This window comes from Caretta caretta, chromosome 1 (genome assembly GCF_965140235.1).
Source record: "Caretta caretta isolate rCarCar2 chromosome 1, rCarCar1.hap1, whole genome shotgun sequence".
Classification (NCBI taxonomy): domain Eukaryota; kingdom Metazoa; phylum Chordata; order Testudines; family Cheloniidae; genus Caretta; species Caretta caretta.
In genome coordinates, this window is record NC_134206.1 from 291,534,807 (window position 1) to 291,552,769 (window position 17,963).

The following is a 17,963-nucleotide window of genomic DNA, read 5'->3' on the forward strand; positions in this document are numbered from 1 at the left end:
CACACATATCTTTCTCCACAGACAGGAGAGCTAGAAACTTGCTATGTATTTTAAAACTAAAGCTGAGATTTTCAGGTAATAACCTAATTTCAGTACTTCAAGAAAACCATCCAAAATTTCAGTACTCACAATCTGATTGGGAGAGTTTGTAACATGGGAGCAGGCCCAGGAAATAGGGTGGAGGAAATAAAGAGCCAGGGAGAAGGAATGTAAAATGGTGACTGTCCCAGTGGAGGAGCAGGACAGTGGCAGGCAAATGGCCTGGTTTGTACACATATACAATGCAAACAGATTCTTGTTGAATTCTGGCATAAAGCAAAATTCTGTGGCCATTTTCTTGGACCCATAATTGCCCTTGGGGCCCTAGAGGCACATCACAACTCTCATACGTCTGTGCAAGAACAAGCAGCAGCTGTGAAATGCACAGCTAGGTGGAGCAGATTTAACTCTGCGACAGCTACCACTGTGAAATTCTGTTGCACACAATGCGTAGTCATAATGCTCTTCTTGGTAAATAACACCCCAGAGTATGGTATTTATGTAAAAAATCGAGTTGAAGAATCCACTGAGGTCCCTTTACAGAAAACTTCTCCAACTCTTGAGATCAAAAAGACTGAAACAGTCTCTGAAGCTCTTGCAGCATTTTTTTACCCTCATATAAGAAGGGGGAAATTAGGTCTAATTTCAATAGGTATAACTGAGGGCAGGAGTAAGCAGATGGAGACTGAGAAAAGGTAAAGGCAGGTGATCACGCAGCTTTAATACTTAACATCTCTGTTCTGCTTTGAGTTTAATCTGAACTAGGTAGCATTATAACAGATGAATTGTTCAAATACTTGAGTGAGAAGCTGATCGTCTCACAGAGGAAGATGGCTAAACACAAGAAATAGGACATAAAGGCCTGAAAACAATCAAACAATGGACACACTGAGAAGGTGGGCAAAGAAACCATCTAAACTGCAAACGGGCATTCAGGCCTCGTTCATCACAGTACGTCCTGTTGCCTTCTGGATAACTCTTTAAACTAACATTCCACTTACAAATGGTTAGTAGCTGTTATAAGCATGTTACAAAAAACGGAGTAGGTGTTATAGACAGTTATAAACACACCAGTAGAAGGTGTCCATATACTGATCATTATAAGCCACGGTTATGTGCAATTAATTAGCAATTTTTTAAAACATCTGTTAATCATATCTTAACTCTTTATAACAATATACAAAAGGAACCTTAGTATAAAGGTTGATGGCCTTCTGAATGTAATTTTGAGGGCAAGCATACAAGCTGTATGATGTGACTGAAAACCCATTGTGAGAAAAACCAAAAAGGTTTAGTGACATTATTTACAGCGCAAATTATCTATAGATATAGATCTAGATGTAGAGAGGGAAATAAAGGGTTAATAGCTCCAGTATATCAAATATATGCCTGTGGATATAGAGATTAACCACCTTCATGTTTTCCTTCCCCATCATTTTTCAATCATGTAACATAAAAGAGTGTGCATTCTTGTCCTCAGACTTCACAGATGGCAATAGCACACACCGCAGGGAAACACAGTCACATGTGTTAAAAATTAAAATAATAATAGTTGTTTTCAGTTATGTTTGTGTGGGGTGGGGCAGGTGAGCAGTCACTTCTCATCTTAGTGTGTGTGAGAGAGTGAGCTGAATATTAGATTTTATTTTACGATGCATCACAGCAATGAATAAGCTTTTCTGGCTTTTGTCAGTTTGATATACACCATTTAGAACGTGGTTGCAAAGGCTTCCATTTCAGTGTAGATCATCGACAGAGATGCTGATTGCTGACACATCATGGGAAACTGCGAAAACAAGTAGACTTAGAAAGAGATAGTTTCTGAAACTGGGTAGTTTATCTTTTCTGAATTGTCACTAAGAGTATCACTCAGTGCAACACAGCGCACAAAACCTAACTTTGTAACAAATCGTGTTTAGGGCCTGCTCGGCCCACTTGCACAGCTCCAGGACAACCCCCCAGTAGAGCACTGAATTTTCTCTATCAAGTTTTTCTTTTGGTAGATGGCAGAGTTTTCAAAACTTAACACAACAAGTTCAACAAATACAAGAGGAACGAAGGAAGAACCACAGGAGTACTATAGGCTGGAAAGAAGCCCATCAGCCTAACAAGTACAGCTTTTTAACCATAACAGCTGTATAATATTTCCTGCTAAGAAGCTAGCTAGCTAGTACTTTTAACTAGTTCTTTTTGAACACAGTGTACTAGTTAGGGCTTGGCTACACTTGCGAGTTAGAGCGCATTAAAGGAACCCCAGGCGCCCTAGCTCACTCCCTGTCCACACTGGCAAGGCAGGTAGAGCGCTCTGACTCCGCGGCTAGAGTGCTCCTGGTACTCCACCTTGGCGAATGAAATAACATTTTGTGCACCCCCACTGGAGTGCTGTGGCACCAGTGTGGACGCCTTGGTCTGTTAGTGCACTCGGATCGGCCTCCAGAAGTGTCCCACAATGCCTGTTCTAGTCACTCTGGTCATCACTTTGAACTCTACTGCCCTGCCCTCAGGTGACCAACCATCAGACCTGCCCTTTAAATTCTCTGGGAATTTTGAAAACCCCCTTCCTGTTTGCTCAGCCAGGTGTGGAGTGCTCTCAGCAAATCTTTCCAGGTGACCACGCCTCCACGTGCCAGGTGATCCCCAGTACGGAACAATGGTGAGGTGCTGGACCTCATCAGTGTTCGTTGGTAGGAAGCTGTCCAGTCCCAGCTGCGCTCCAGCTGTAGGAATTATGATACCTTCAGACAGATAACAAGGGACATGATGGAAGGGGGCCATGACCGGGACGCACTGCAGTGCAGGGTTAAAGTGAAGGAGCTGCGGAATGCCTACCACAAAGCCCGCAAGGCAAACAGCCACTCCGGTGCTGTCCCTGCGATCTGCCATTTCTACAAAGAGCTGGACACGATACTTGGGGGCAGCCCCACCTCCACCCTGAGTACCACCATGGACACTTCAGAGCCCAGTTCAACAAGGCAGGAGGAGGAGGAGGAGCAAAGTGGGAGCAAGGGTGCTGAGGCGGAGGAAGACACCCCGGAATCCCTAGATGCATGCAGCCAGGAGCTGTTCTCGAGCTGGGAGGAAGGTAGCCAGTTGCGGTGGCTGGTGCTTGGGGAAGGACAAACACCAGAGGAGGCTCCCGGTAAGTGGCTTTTATTTTGGGAAGGAAGTTATTTGGTGTGGGCTCTTGGGGCGAGGAGGGTTAGGGCTGCATGCATACCTAGATGCGGAATAGGGGCATTGATGTGCTCTCTCACATCGCGGTAATTGGCCTCAGTGATCTCTTCAAAGGTCTCATCTAGAACTTGGGCAATGCGCTTGTGCAGGTTTCTCGGGAGAGTCACTGTGGTCCTTGTCCCAGTAAGGCAAACTTGTCTGCGCCACTGTGCTGTGAGGGGCGGGGGGACCATCGCTGCACACAGGCAAGCTGCATATGGGCCAGGGAGGAAGCTGCATCGCAGTAGAAGACCCTCCCTTGCTTCCCAGGTCTCCCTCAGCAGTGAGGAATCTTCCAGGATGAACTCCTGTGGAAAATATGGGGACACGGTTCAGTATAGGGGCCCCCTGCCGCTGTTGGCTCTCCCCAAGGCACAGAAACCCAGAGGACAGTACAACCGTGAAACAATCAGTCATGCTTGACCCTGTGCTTAGTCACCATTTTGTGGCTCCCGTGGGTTATGTGTGCTCACTTTGGGACAGGGAGATTATGGTATTGTGTAGACTGTGCTTGCCCTTAAGTACCGGGGAATCATTGCTCTGTCTGGTGTGAACAATGATGCCTCTGTTAAGTGCTGCATTTTGCCTTTACAGATGCAACCTTGAGATCTCAGCCATCCGTGCTATCACCTTCTAAAAGACTCCAAAGAATCAGAAAGAGGCTACGTAGTAGCAAGGAAGACATGTTGCATGAAGTAATGCAGCATTCAAGTAATGAAAATCAAAAAGTGCAGGAGTGGCGGGACAGTGAAAGGAGGATCCGCCAGCAGAATGAGGAGTGCCGGCACAAAAGCGCAGTGCTCTGGCAGCAAAGCACGGAGCAGCTGATCAGCATAATGGAGCGCCAAGCGGACTCTATCCAGGAGCTTGTAGCCATGCAGGCGGAACGCTACCGCGCCCGCCCCCGCCCCCGCAGCCCTTGTCCCAAAACTCTTTCCCTTGTGCCCCCATGTCACCTCCAACCCACTTTCCCCAACATCCAGGTTCTTACCACCACCAGCTGCCTCCAACACCTGTAGCTTCACCACCCAGCCCTGAAAACTATGACCCTTACCCACTGCTCTCAACCCCCATCACCATGCAATATAGCCATCCTGAAGTGCAGCACTCATTGCACCGCACTCCAGACAGGAAGGCTGAGTATGATAACAGGACATATGCAAATCTGTGATTGTACCGTTTCCCACCCTCCCCCCTTCCCCTTTCTGTTTCCTAAGCAATTGTATTTCTTTTCAATAAATGGATTTTTTGGCTTTGAAAACATTCTTTATTATTGCATAAAATAAAAGATACCTTAGCTCAGGAAAGAAACAGGCACTGCAAGTCAGTGTAGCAAACACAGATTCCTACTAATATTGGAACAACTGCACTTCACTCCTGTGCAGGGCACCGGACATTACTGGTGGCTTTCAGCCTCAAATTGCTCCCTCAAGGCATCCCTAATCCTTGCAGCCCTGCACTGGGCCCCTCTAATAGCCCTGCTCTCTTGCTGTTCAAATTCAGCCTTCAGGTGTTGAACCTCTGAGTTCCATGCCTGCATGAATCATTCACCCTTCCCTTCACAAATGTTAGGGAGGGTACAGCACGTGGATATAACCATGGGGATGCTGTCATCAGCCAGGTCCAGCTTCCCATACAGAGAGCACCAGAGGCCCTTTAAACAGCCAAAAGCACACTCCACAATCATTCTTCACTGGCTCAGTCTGTTGTTTAACCGCTCCTTGTTGCTGTCAAGGCTCCCTGTGTAGGGTTTCATGAGCTGCAGCATTAAAGGGTAAGCGGTGTCTCCAAGGATCACAATTGGCATTTTGACTTCCCCTATGGTGATCTTCTGGTCTGGGAAAAAAGTCCCAGCTTGCAGCTTCCTGAACAGGCCAGTGTTCCGAAAGATGCGTGCATCATGCACCTTTCCAGTCCAGCCTGCGTTAATGTCAGTGAAACATCCACGGTGATCCACAAGCACCTGGAGAACCATAGAGAAATACCCCTTCCGATTAACGTACTCGGAGGCTGGTGCCAGAATTGGAATATGTCTGCCATCTATAGCCCCTCCGCAGTTAGGGAAGCCCATTTGTGCAAAGCCATCCACGATGTCAGGCATGTTACCCAGAGTCACGGTTCTTCTGAGTAGGATTTGATTATTGACCCTACAAACTTGCATCAACACGATTCCAGTGGTCAACTTTCCCACTCCAAACTGGTTAGCGACCAATCGGTAGCTGTCTGGAGTTGCCAGCTTCCAGATTTCAGTAGCCACCCACCATCAGGGCAGCTCTCAATCTCGTGTCCTTATGCCGCAGGGTGGGGGCGAGCTCCTCACACAGTCCCATGAAAGTGGCTTTTCTCATCCGAAAGCTCTGCAGCCACTGCTCGTCATCCCAGACTTGCATGACGATGTGATCCCACCACTCAGTGCTTGTTTCCCGAGCCCAAAAGCGGCGTTCCGCGGCGGTGAGCCTGTCCGTGAATGCCACAAGCAAACTTGTGTCATATGCGTTACTCGAGTCTATGTCATCGTCAGAGCCCTCACTGTCACTTTGGATCATAAGGAATAACTCGACTGCCAAGCATGACGTGCTGGCGAGACTTGTTAGCATACTCCTCAGCAGTTCGGGCACCATTCCCACAGACCGAAAGGGAAGACAGAGCACGCAGTACAATAAACATTGAAAGATGGTGCCAAATGTGGACGGAAGCACAGGGATTGCTGGGATGCAAACCAATATATCATGGGGCATTGGGACAGGACCCAGAATGCCCCGCACTCCCTGCCTCCTTCCCACAAGCCACAGCGCCAGAATGGGAAGAGGTGCTCTGTGGGACAGCTGCCCATAATGCACCGCTCCCAATGCTGCTGCAAGTGTTGCAAATGTGGCCACGCCAGTGCGCTTGCAGCTGTCAGTGTGGACAGACTGCAGCGCTTTCCCTACTGCGCTCTCCGAAGGCAGGTTTAACTCAAAGTGCTCTACATCTGCAAGTGTAGCCATGCCCTTAGTCTCCACTGCTGCTCTTGACAAGGACTTGTGCAATTCACTGCTAATTTTAAAGTCACATTTTCCCTGCTGCTAATTTACCTTTAGATGTTGTCCACTGAGTCCAATGTTAGATCCAAAATCTTACTTTGTGTGGGTGAAACTCATCCATCTGCAGAGAATCCTTTTTGAAGTTCTATACTGAATAGAACTGACCTGAGGACAGCAATTCCATTTTGTGGTAACTCAATGTTTTAAAAATTGTTTTTGATCCACAATAAAACCAAAACAAAACCTTTCAAACTTTCTCTGTCTCTCTTTCTCTCTCTCACCCCTCATCACGCAAACAAACAAGCCTTTTCGATAAAGTCTTAGTTGAACCAAATGTCTCTGCAAAATATTTTAGCTTTGATGAAACAGCCTATGTCACCAAAATTTGGTCAAAAATGTTCTGATTCGCTTAATATTGACAGCAGAAGGGCTATTTGTTCCTTAAGGCCTATTTGAGGGCTTAAGTGGAATGAAAGTGGCACATATCTACACTACCCCTTACTTGATTTTTCTTAGGGAAAATGGGTGCTAAGAAACAGGATACATTTTCTTGACTGCAGTTCTGTCCTGCATGAGTATAAGCAACACCTCTTGTGAGTACTGAAACAAAACAAGCACTGTGCACATCAGAACTGTCCTTTTACCATTTATTTTTCGTAAGAACTATTGAAATTATTTGTTTCCAATATTCAGTGAATACGGAACTCATGTGTGTGGGGAGCAGCTGCCATTGGCCAGCAAGAATGTGGGGGTGAGGCGTCAGAGACAAAACGTCATCCTCCATTTTGGAAGGCAGAGTTCTGGACTTCAAGGAGCAGACCAGACTATGGCAGACTGCAGCCTGTTACAGGCTTTCATTGTTTGTGTTGTGCAACGTCTGAATCAAAATAATGTAATGGTTGAACACTAGCTCTCATTATAATGTAAAGAACAACACATGCAGTACAGATCAACAATACTTACTTTAAGATAATAAACACAACAGTTAAATGCCATAAATATTAAGTTCTGGAAGGAAAATGGCACCATTGCAAAAGTCAGAATATTCAAAACAGATTAGAACAGAAATTTCCTGTCTACTTCACCCTGCAATTACCCCTAGCAAACCTCACACCGCAGGCAGCAACCACTGTAGCTCACCCAAAACAAAACAACAAATTCAATCTTTTCCTTGGTCCAAAATAGCCCAAATCTCTTGTCTTTCAGAGCCCATTGCAAGGATCACCCCCCCCCAGACATTTGAAAATGGGGTGGAGGGGAGAATTGTTCATTGCAGGGCTGAGCATTTATTCCAGTGGGAGGGAGATTTGTGGTAGATCGTTTTAAACTGCTGACACTTAAGGTGTAAGTTTTAAGGCAGGTGTACATGAAGGGATCCAGCCCCTTCAGGGCAGGGGGGAGAAAAAAAGCAAAGTCCCAGGTTTTCCCATGGAAGCACTGTCAGGACAAATATATAAGCTTAGGTATTATTTAAGCAACGTTTAGCATTCATAGAACTTTTTTAAAAATTCTTTTACCCTTCAGGGTGAAGTTGGTCAGTTTTAATGCTTGTCATAGAGACTCAGGTCAGGCAAGCTGTTAGCAGGCACTGTGTGTCACTATGTACCTGTCAGTACCCTTTAATTGACAGTAACCCTTCATCTCCTGCAGTATACCAGCTATTCCATAGCTGAGCCCCTCTTAAGTAAAAGACAACATGAGTATCCACTGGGCATCGAGTTGAATCTACCAAGCTTATTTTACTTGTGACCTAAATCAGGTTTGCAAGCTAATCCTCCAAAGATAAAAAGCTGCTTTGGGTCCTCCACCCTTTGGGGGCATCTGGTTACCTTTCTACCTAGTATAAAATGTAAAACACTGAAGACATCCTTTCTTTGGTATGTAAGCTGTTAGACTGTCTTCATCCTGTCATCCCCAAAATGCTCAGGTTTAGTGGCCCTTTTCAATAGCGAGACTCACATAGACCTCAGAGGCTGCAACTTGAAAAGAAGGGACCATGATTGGTTTGAAAGCTGTTTCCTGCAGAGTTGAGGATCTAGGCGGGAGAAATGTCTCAACCACCTGTGTTATTTCCATACGTCCTTCCCCAAGAATCACAGTGTTACTCTTGGATGGAGCCGCCCCTTCAGCAATTTTTGTGTAGATCAACAGTGGCATCTAGTGATCAGGCAGGAAAATTACCATTATTTACAATTTTAAAAACTACTCTTTCAGTAACAGTTGTTCTTTGAGATGCGTTGCTCATGTCCATTCCACGTTAGGTGTGTGCGTACTGCGTGTACCATTGCCAGAGATTTTTTTCCCTCAGTGGTATCTGTCAGACTGGCTCTAGCGTTCTCTGGTGCCGTGCAGTCATACACCGGTGTAAGGGGCCCAGCCCGCACTGCACCTTCTCAGTTCCTTCTTGCCAGCTAACTCCAATAGTAGAGGGGCAAGAGGGTGGGTCATGGAATGAACATGAGCAACACATCTTGAAGAACAACAGATATGGAAAGGTTAGTAACCATTTTTTTCTTCGAGTGCTTGCTCATGTCTATTCCACAGTAGGTGACTCTCAGGCAGTACCCAAGGAGGTGGGCTCAGAGTTAATGGACATGCGGATTGCAGCACTGCTCTCCCAAACCCAAATCATCTCGAGCCTGCTGGGTGATGGCGTAGTATGAGAAGAAAGTATGCCCTGATGACCAGGTTGCTGCACTGTGGATGTCTTGGATCAGGAAGTGGTCCAGAAATGCTGATGATGAAGCCTGAGCCTCACTGTCCTTGGCCAGAATTGCTCTGCCAAAACTACTGTTGTGTAGCATATTGTGTGCTGATTTGTTGCTGCCTTCCATCTCTGAGATGTGCTGTATTAGAAGTGTATACTTTGTGACGTGCTTCAGGATCTTTTGGAATAAAAGGAACTCTCGCTTTCTCTCTCTCCCCCTACCTCTGTCTTCATTTAATTATAATATATAAACTATTATTGGCAGAGGGCAGCGGATGAGTAGATTTCTTCTCGGGGTTGAAAGAATGTTTTTGAATGATTGCTGATATTTCTGCAGCCATAGTGTCAGCTGAAGCATGGATCAACACTTGAAGCAAGCATCAACTCATGATCAGCACTTCATCAGTTCAGGATCAACACTTCATCACAATGTGGTTCAGGGATACAATCCTTCCTCCACCTATTAGTGTTTCAAGTGGGATTCTTCAAAGACTAATACCATGTCATGAGCAGATCCAAAGCAAGGAAGGTTCAGAAGCCACTGAACCTGTGAGAGTGTTTGCAGTGTAGGTCAGAGGTTCAGCATAGTGCACAGAGGGTCAAAACAGGGGAATAGCACTCCCTCCACTGTATTCCAATCTCCTAACTGTATGAGACTCAGACTCTTTGTTCTCCCCCTGAAGGACCTATCTACACCTATCTCTCCCCTCTGCCACTATCTACACCTGATCGCTAGTCTTCTCTTACTCCCCAGCTTTTGGCCTACTGTGCTCTCCTGGAGTCCCATCCAACTCCTAATAGAGTTAATGAGAGTTTTTCCACTGATTGTAATGAAGTCAGATTGGACTCCTAGTCTTCTCCTACAAGCAATTCCAAATTTTGTTCACACTGCCCTCTCCCACCATAATAACTTCCTTGACATTTTATACCACCTTCAAGAGTCACTGCTGGTGATTAGCATTCCCATCTTTGGCTTCCACTTCTGCAATCTTTGTCTGATTTTGTTCCCTTGATCCTAATTCAATTATAACTAAGGCCCTACCAAATTCAGGGTCCATTTTGGTCAATTGCATGGTCACAGGATTTTTTAAATCGTAAATTTCATGATTTCAGCTATTTAAATCTCAGATTTCACAGCTTTGTAATTCTAGGGGTCCTGACCCAAAAAGGAGTTGTGGGGGGGTTGCAAGGTTATTGTAGGGGGGTGTTGCAGGTCTACTACCCAAACTCCTGTGCTGCTGCTGACGGCAGCATTGCCTTCAGAGCTGGGCAGCTGGAGAGTGGTGGCTGCTGGCCGGGAGCCCAGCTCTGAAGGCAGAGCCACGGCCAGCAGCAGCGCAGAAGTAAGGATGGCCTGGTGCGGTATTGCCACCCTTACTTCTGTGCTGCTGCCTGCAGAGCTGGGCCCTCAGTCAGCAGCCGCCACGCTCCGGCCGCCCAGCTCTGAAGGCAGCAGCGCAGAAGTTACCATCCTTTCCTGTGCTATGTCTGAATCAGAGTGCAAGCTTCTCCAGGCAGGGTCCTGTCCTGGAAAGCAACATTTCTGACACTTTACAAATAATTCCTAAGAGTGAAAGCAAATTATGACCATTGAGTGGCACCTATATTACAGGTGAGAGATCAAAGGAAAGAAGACAACGGAGGTTTGGGACATGTGGCTTTGTATCAGGAATGTCACTTCAATCCTGCTGTGGTTATTGACACTAACAGGGTAACTCTGGAATCCAGGTGGAGGCACTGAATTACAAATACAGGGGGTTTCCTATAAAGCACCTTGCAACAAAACGACAAGTCAGTGGGAACACTGAAGCAAAGGCCTGAGTGCATCCTGACATTTACCATTTCAGTGTCTTTCATCTTAATGCGTTTATTGTACTTTTTATCCTTCACTTGTCTGTGTCTCCATTTTATTTATTTTTCATTGAGTGAAATGGGAAATGTTGCTACTGAGCTGCTGTGAATGAAGCTGTCACCACCATCAAGTTAGACTGTTCTAGATTCCTGCACTGAGCTATCAAATTAGCAGATCCCCCTCCCCCGCACACACAATGAAATGTGCATAACTAAGGAAAACTCTCAGCAAATATATTATCGGTTAGTATAAATTAGAGGTGGACATTGGTGGGACACAAAGCATAGTCCAAACCTAAAGAGGGATGAGTGTGTGATAGAGGGTAGAGTGAAACAGAGACTTCTTCAGTGTCTGAAAAGTGAGAGATTGTGAGAAAAATAATGTTTCAAATGATCAGAAATCATAACAGATGTCTCACCAATGAGCAAGAAGGAAAATCTATCTGGGAGAAAGGAAAGAGATGGCATCATGCTGTGTTGCAGCCAAGCACCGGGTAAGGAAAGGCTACGGCTGACAAATGGACACAGAGGATCAAACTCAAAACTTATACTAGATGGATCATGCCTCATTCTGACCAATATCTAGGTGCTCTGTCTCTTTTTGACAGGTTTCAGAGGAACAGCCGTGTTAGTCTGTATTCGCAAAAAGAAAAGGAGTACTTGTGGCACCTTAGAGACTAACCAATTTATTTGAGCATGAGCTTTCGTGAGCCACAGCTCACTTCATCAGATCTGATGAAGTGAGCTGTGGCTCACGAAAGCTCATGCTCAAATAAATTGGTTAGTCTCTAAGGTGCCACAAGTACTCCTTTTCTTTTTGTCTCTTTTTGGTTTGTCAAGGCAACAAAGTCTCATAACTGAAGCATACCATTTTAAATTGTCCTCTCCTCTTTTGCTGTAGTGTTCTGGGAGTGACCATATGGTTAAACAGTCAGGAAATGACATCACAAAACGGCAACCCCCTGAAATTTGGGCAACATCTAGGCAAGTCAAAGATTTTCTTGAAAGCATGTAGCATAGTAGGAAAATGGGACATTTGAAGAGAGTCCTTTCCTATGTTAAGATTTCTGTTTAAGAGCTATAGGAGAAAGGGAGCAATGCCTTTGCACCATATAGTAATAAAACTGCTTATTATACAATATACATTAATTGCGCAAGAACTGTTTAGTAAGTGTAATCTAGACTTATTTTTAGTGTCATTTCACTTTTTCATAGTCATTTTTATTGCCCTTTCAAAGCCTTTACTGCTTGAACAAATCTACTTGGTGTCGATCTAAGTTGTTCTACTACTTGACTATACTGATTCAAGAAAAAAGATTTGAGCCCTCCTCATCCAGCAAAGAAAAAACAGGGATTATGCAACAGAGCCATCCTCAGGGTAGACTTTTGAGTCGCTGAAAATTGGCTGAGGGTGCAACTCTGGTGGCACGAGGCTCTCTTGAGATGATCGCATAGTGAAATGAGCAGCCCCCAGAATCAGCTGATCTTTTTGGTCCTTCTATTTTCTGCCTATAGAAGTTTCATCCAAGAGGGGAACACAGACAAGCAGGAGATTTGCCTTGCCCTTCAAAAGTCCTTCTCACCTTAACTGACATCACCCCTTCCACACACTCCCTCCGTATTTATGGAAACAAATATAGGTTTATCAAAAAGATATTTCGAAAGGTAACAAATATTTTTTAAAGCCTGTGGTGAACCCTGTGACCATTGGATGTTGCTCTCGCTGAAGCTGAAACAGCATCTCTCTGACAAAGGAGCAGGGGAGACAGAACATACTGAATCATTCTCATTCATGTTGCAAACTCTGCATTCCTGGTCTTAACATTTATTAGCCATTCACATTTGTAAAGACGTTTAACGAAAAAAAGTTCACTTTTCATTGGGGTCACCTCTTCAGAATAAAGCATTTTGAGTTAACACAGGTGCTTTTTGTACAGATTGCTCGGGAATTTATTTGCCATAGAAGACTAAAAATTGCAATCTTAAAACCAACTAGGAAGACAAAGCTTTATCTGAACAAAACACAGTTCCACAGACTTAAAAGCCTGATCTCATAAGAATTCTCATAAGCAAGCAACTGTTCAGAACAAGCATTTGGTTTATTACTACCTAAAGTGTACCTAATTCCATTACTCAGGAGGGGAAAGAAAATAAAGGTGGGGAAAGTCTCACTAATTCTATGGCACAGATTGAGTCAGGTAAAGCAGGAGTGACTGTAGCAGGACAATGGAGACTATGAGGCTCCTTGAATCAGACTATCAGGCTCCTTGAATTACTGAAATAAGTAATGGGGGAAAACCATATAGACCATCAAATCCCTCCCCTGTTGAGCACAGGCTATTTTCTAGTCTCTTTAGAGTTTCAAGGGACATTCCACGGCTTGATAAAACTCACAGTCAAAAAGTCTTCCAGATACTCAGTCTAATCTTCCCCTATCTGACTTTCCTGCCATTAATCTTGTTTATATGTGTGACATGAAAGAGGGATTATGGGTCTCTTCAGGTATCAGGACTCTGAGAAATTTACTATGATGATTCCAGGCATCTTTATGTTGGAATCCAAACTATTTCAAGACAGGAAGCCCTCTGTGAAGGTGGTGTATACAATGGTTCTGATTGGCGTTGTCCTGGAATCCACATAAAAGATAATGCCAGATTGTGTCCTTGCCCCCACCCTCACCCCCATTCTGCACAGGACAGCCCTCAACATCCATGACATTAGCCCTCTTGGTAGCAGGTCTAAACTGTACTGGGAAGTTTCTCCTAAAAGCGTTTCCTGCAAAACACTGGCAACTTCCTTTCACCTTACAAAAACAGATAAATGAGTCAATTAAAGGGAACCCATGGTAAACCCAGAAAGGGGCAATAGATGAGCTACTCTAAGGTACCCTGGATCTATTTTGGGGGGGTATCATTAACCCCATTCCCAGTGTTAGGTCCCTGTTCACTTCCAGATCCACTTTGAAGTCTTATGGCCACTCTATGAGGCCTTAGTAGCTGGAAGCAGGCTCTCTTAGTTGCTGCCTTTCCCATTCATGCCCCACCAAGAAAGCTAGATGATGCTGAGGGAGAAACTAGAGGGAGCCAGAGGCAGAGTATTTACGGTGGTGGGAGCTAGGTTGGGAGATCAGAAAGAGCTCAAACCAGATCACTTTCAGAGCTCAGTGCAAGACCCACTTCTTTGCATAAACCTTCCTACAACAAGAGAAGTGTGAAGAACAAAAAGAGCCAAGGGTTGGCAAGAGCAGGATGCTTTTTGGGCTGAGTTTTAATACTGGGTGGTACAGTAACAGCATTACATTAAGTACCTGGAGGACTAGTTATTATTATTGTGATCACATGGCATAATATGCAGTGATTTATCTTTGTTGGATACTGAAGACATCTTGGACCACATTCATCGGTGCTGTAATGCCATATAAGTCAATGAAGTCACACCCAGGATGAGTTTGGCCTCTTCCAATTAAACCAGGTGATTGTTATCCTTAAAAGAGCATGAGACAACTCACTACAGTAATACACTTAGAGTAATTCTGCATTTTGGTGAAAGCATCGAATTCTCACTATCAGAATTATTTAATTTTTTATTAACGTTAAGAAGAGTTCAATAAAGTTTATATTGAAATGTTCACTTTAAAATTGCTTTTAAGAACACATTTTATTAACTTGTATCTGAAAAGGAAATAGTTCCAATGAAAATACCATTGCAGGTGAATGTATTTTTTCCCTGCGTTTCTGTTACCCATGTATCAGACATCAAGAAAGAAGTCCAGTTCATTGCCATTCATATTCATTATTTTGAATGCATTTCAGTTTTCTGTTGATGATACACAATTATAATTATACATCTAATTCTGTTTGAGGACAAAAATAAATTGCTTCCAACAAGCAAGTATGAAAATAGATTTCTCTCATCAACAAAGAGCTGAGCTCTTTTGAACGATTAACAGCTCCTAGTGGAAATGAGTGGACATTGTATAACTCCTCAAATTTAATCCACAGACCCATCTCTGGGGAGCTTCTATTTAGTAAATTCCAAGTCTCCTGCACTTTTAAAAGCAATCCCAGTAGTAATGATTAGTCTGACCTTAATGACACACTCGATATGTTGTATTCTAATAAAAACCCTGTAAGATCTTGAAAAAAAATTGATCTAATTGTCTACGGGGGGAAAAAAAGCATTAATAAGAGGAAGCCTGATGGAATGTGAAGTGCATAGCATTTTATCCGTATCTGCAATTCCTATGTACAGAGCAGGGACAGAAAAGAATCTGCGGAGACGCTGGTGTTCCATGCAGTGCATCCTGGAATGAATAGCTCTACCTTGGCCCTCTTTGTGGCTGTTACTACACAAACACAGCCAAACCCAGCAAATAGCACATCTCCTGCAGATACCAAGCTGTCAGGGTTCTGGTGGGACCAGAGACACAGCTGTCCACATGGATAACTCCTGCCATTATGAATCCCAACGTCCACTACTATAAGGCCTCATCTCCAAACACTGCAGGACTCCACAGTACTCCCCTTAGCAGATTCTATATTGGAAACCCCAGGACAGACATCTTATGGGATCTCTCTGTGTCTCTGGCCCTCTTCTGAGCACTTCTCCGGACAGAATTATATTTAAATTTGATGCCACTAGTGTACCATTCAGGAAGTTGAATTTAAGGTTACAGTGCCAAAGGTCCTTTGAATCACTAAACTGCTGAGATACTGCTAATAACTGATCAGTAAGGTGTCAGAAGGCAAGGCAGGAAGTGAGGAATTTGTGCCAGGTTTATGGGTAGAATGTTTCAGGCTGCAGCAGAACTAAATGTGTTTAGTTACTTTGATTACTCAAAATCTTCATACTGAGAAGAGAAAAGTGCTCCATTATTAAAGGAACAGGTGCCCCAGATTGTGCATTATCAAATACTGCTTACATGCCACACTCTGGCATTAGTTTTCTTTTATGGCATTTCTTACTCTTACTGCCATCTAGCTACAGTTGACCAGCTGTTAAATCTTTTAAAGTCATATTATGTGCTGAAAATGCACACGCTTTTGACATTTTATCATTGTGCTTTAGGATGTCAGTCCTTTTCTTTTTTACTGGGTCTCTCTCTCTCTCTCTCCCCCTCTAGTACACCAATACTGGGAATTTGATTCACAGTAATGAATGGGAGTTTGAGTCACTTGGAGTCTGATTCACAGTAAGGTTTCCTCCTTGGTTTACACTTCTTTTAAAAACTTCCAAGTACAGTCCCTGATCAATGACTAAATTCTGCATTTTAAAAAATTTTATTCAACCTCATAGGTAATCATTGGTAAATATCCTACATAGCCCTGAAAATGAGGAAGGGGGCAAGGATTGATCGCCATCTGTTTAAAATTTATAATATACATATTTGTATATTTATATTACACCCATACCCATATAAAATACACAAACAAGATAAAATTGCCCTCACAGCAGGGCATACTGTACAGCCTACATAAATGTATGGTATACATTAATTCCTATAGTACAGCCTATGTATTTTATGGGATACATTAATAAACAATGATATATTAAAGTTTACATTTAAAGACTATAAGAAGAGACAAATACTATACACACTGGAGCTGATTCACTGCTGCATTACTTCCATTTCATGCCTGTGCAACTCTGAAGCAACATAGTGGGGAACCAGGGCCAATATATTCATAATGGTAGAGTCAACATTATAGGAGCAATCTGAATTTTTGGAAGTTGAGTGCTTGAGTTTTCAACCTTGAAATTGAATTATCCCTAGTGTTTTACATTTAGTTTCCCTGTTTGTCTGTTTGAATATATATGGAAAGAAATCCAGAGTTATCTGGCTTAAGGAACTTACAAGCTTTGAAAGTTTCACAACTGCGGAAAAGAGACAATATTCTGGGTATTGGAGAAAAAATTATGAGCAATTGGCAAAATAAATTAGAATGGAATTCATAATTAATCTTAAGCTTCCATACCCTATACACAGGCCTGTTTCGGAATCCATTTTAGTCAACTGGAGTGGGTCCACTCGCTTAAATGGGTGGTGGGTTGACTTCCAATGAGACTTAGGTTTCTAAATCACTTTTGCAAGTGGGGTGTAAGTTCCTAAGTCACTGGAACACTTTTGAAAATTCTGCCCACTGTCAACAGTTAATGTTAAATTTAACTTACCTTAAAATGGCAAGAAACTACAGATTTTACTTTTTAAATCCACTAGAGTGAGTTTGTGTGTGTGGTTTTTGGAAAGGGGGGGGGATGAGGAAACCTGGATTTGTGCTGGAAATGGCCCACCTTGATTATCATACACATTGTAAAGAGAGTGGTCACTTTGGATGGGCTATTACCAGCAGGAGAGTGAGTTTGGGGGGGCGGGGGCGGAGGGTGAGAAAACCTGGATTTGTGCTGGAAATGGCCCAACTTGATTATCATACACATTGTAAGGAGAGTGATCACTTTAGATAAGCTATTACCAGCAGGAGAGTGGGGTGGGAGGAGGTATTGTTTCATGGTCTCTGTGTATATAATGTCTTCTGCAGTTTCCACTGTATGCATCTGATGAAGTGAGCTGTAGCTCACGAAAGCTTATGCTCAAATAAATTGGTTAGTCTCTAAGGTGCCACAAGTACTCCTTTTCTTTTTGCGAATACAGACTAACACGGCTGTTACTCTGAAACATGTAGCCAAGAAGTTTACCAATAAATGAACAACTCTCTCTATAGATCCTTAATCTTATTACTCTATGACTTGTCACAGATTTTTTTCTTTGTAGTAGCAATTTGCAATGTCATGAGAAGGGGTATGTTTTTCTTCTTATTTTAGCTTAGCTGACCAACTTCAAACTGAAAATTGAAAAGAAGTAACCTGCCACAGGAACAAGACCTGCCACAGGAACAGAAACATTAAATGCTGCTGAAGAGTTTTGGAGTCACCATCCAGCTGGTCCCATATATTAGTGGTAATTTTCTGCACTGCAAGAGATGCTTTTGATTTCTATATCTGCCTGACCTTTTGTTGTTTAATTGCAGTTCCGCTAGCTAGTTAGGGAGCCATGCTGATGAGATCTAAAGGCAGTTCCACTTAACCATAAGGCAGGTAGTCAGACAGAATGCTTTGTAGATGGGTATAAGTGA